General features: G+C 49.0%; 2 non-coding genes and 1 pseudogene across 2 annotated transcripts; 1 reads left to right on the forward strand and 2 right to left on the reverse strand.

Moving 5' to 3' along the window:
• The first annotated feature begins 510 nt into the window (after positions 1-510).
• Positions 511-629, forward strand: LOC136281458 (5S ribosomal RNA). Its single transcript, XR_010717778.1, has one exon. It is a non-coding gene; the product is annotated as a 5S ribosomal RNA (ribosomal RNA).
• A 984-nt stretch (positions 630-1,613) lies between these two features.
• LOC136281364 (U1 spliceosomal RNA) lies at positions 1,614-1,777 on the reverse strand. The gene has a single exon (XR_010717713.1). It is a non-coding gene; the product is annotated as a U1 spliceosomal RNA (small nuclear RNA).
• Positions 1,778-2,009: 232 nt separating this feature from the next.
• LOC136281421 (U2 spliceosomal RNA) lies at positions 2,010-2,134 on the reverse strand (annotated as a pseudogene).

Consider the following 2,134-nt stretch of genomic DNA (forward strand, 5'->3'; position numbering starts at 1 on the left):
CGATGCCGAAGCATGCCCTGGGTGAGGGGGGTGGTCGAGGGATCCTTCCCACGGTTTATGGTGGATAGTAGCAGGTCGCCCCCACAAGCCCTTGCGAGTCCCGCAGACGGTCCCAGAGGCTGACCCGTTTGGTATCTCCTCACTGTAAGATTTTAAAGCCAGATACACGCACCTACGGAGCTAAAACATTGTATAATAGGTTTTTAGGACACGTTATGTCTCTTGGGACCCCTCCCTCCCCTCCCTAGGGAATAGTGCTTCAAATCGATGCTCCTCAATGTGTTAACTGGGTTGAGGAAAATACATTAGGGTTAGGTAACGACTTCGGGGTTAGGGTAACCATTTCTTAGGGTTAGGGTAACAATTTCTTAGGGTTAGAGTATCGATTTCTTAGGGTTAGAGTAACGAAACTAGGGCTTTAGAATTTCAAATTCGCCTACACTCAGGGATGTGGCCGCTTTACAGCCTGAACCTGGCCGATAACAAGCAGAATTTCGACCCCATTTCCTCGTCTACGACCATACCACAGGGAAAGCACCGGTTCTCGTCCGATCACCGAAGTTAAGCCCTGTCGGGCGGGGTTAGTACTTGGATGGGTGACCGCCTGGGAATACCCCGTGTTGTAGGCTTCAATTTTTTGTCTTGCGAACATCTCTAAACGTTTTATCCCAATAAATAGCTCTCCATACACCACAATTTCACATAGAGAGCCGTAGGTGAGTGAGGAACAAAATCAAAGCAAAAAACGAGGGGGGGAAAACACCTTTTTGTCAAAAATCGGCCAGCTAATGGCGAAAACTCTAGTGCGATCGACTTTTCTTACAGAGCGCGCGCGAGCGAGTGAGCACGCGCGAGATGAACAGTTTATGATGTCAAATTCTACTTCTGTGATATCAAATCATTCCAAATAACGAACGAAAAAATGAATAGGAAAAAAACGCACACTTCTGAGACGCAGTTTTAAGCCATCGTGACGTGGCAAAACACTCGCACACTTCCAAGAGGAGGCGCGCGAAAAAACGGCACTGAAAGTCGACAATGGTTGGATTCAGACTGCAAACGAATCGGGAAAAAGGTTCGATACTTTTACTACTCTGCTAGTTTGTTTCCTTCCCTCGTTCATTCGTTCACTCGCTTGCTCGCACAAAGGATACACTAACGATAGCAATAGCATTTCTAAAAGCGGCTCCAGTGACAATAAAACCGCTCAAAAGGTTCAAAGTGTACTCACGGTCCAAGTCGAATGCCCTTCTATGCTCGCTCGCTCGGTCGATCGGCCGTTTGGTTTCCTTTCATTTCCTTTCCCTTCGCGCGCATAGCACAGCACGGCACGGCACGCACAACCTGCAAATACAAACGAACAGGACTTTACACACAATAGAGCAGACAGGCCTTGAACAAAAACAGCCAGCAAAGTTACGCACCGCCCCGAAACTCACCTTGTTTCCTTCCTCCAGTCTCTCCAATGCACTTCTACCCCTCCAAACGTGCCAACACCTTGGCCAGTTGTGCGTCCTTTGCTTTCTTTGCAAGTCTACCGGTCCACTGCAAAAGCAAAAATACCCTCGATAGTCAGTAAGAGGGCCATATAGACATAGTTTGGATGACTTTTGCGGGGACGAGCGCGAACGCAGGTCCCCACTACCAGAAATTATACGCTCGAGTTACCCACATTTGGGGTAATCGCAAGGGTCAACCCAGTCGAAGTGCAATGAAAGGGCCTCGCCTTGAGAGGACTGCCTCCTTGATCACAGTACCTCCCGCGTCAGGTAAGTATGCTTTTTCAGCGTCTGCCCTCGGTGAAAAAATCCACTTACCCCTAGGTCCTTGTGGTAGTGCTTTGCGCACTTCAGAAAACGTAGGCCAGCGGCCGTTCCTGCCATTGTCTGTTGTCTGAATTATCATCCCTCTTTCACCTCTTCCCCCTCTAAGGGCGGGCGGGGCTCCTGTAAACATAAAAGAATGCTATACCGTTGACTTTGTTTTGGATTGAATGTGTCTTCCCCAGAGGGAAGTGGGCCGCACTCGGAGGTAGTGCTATACCGAGGCAACCCGTGGCTGGGACGAGGCAAGCCTCTTTTCCACAGCCCAGTTCCAAAAATCAGTTTAATATATGAGCTGCTCAATGAGCAGC

The sequence above is a fragment of the Pocillopora verrucosa genome, chromosome 5, assembly GCF_036669915.1.
Source record: "Pocillopora verrucosa isolate sample1 chromosome 5, ASM3666991v2, whole genome shotgun sequence".
NCBI lineage: Eukaryota > Metazoa > Cnidaria > Anthozoa > Scleractinia > Pocilloporidae > Pocillopora > Pocillopora verrucosa.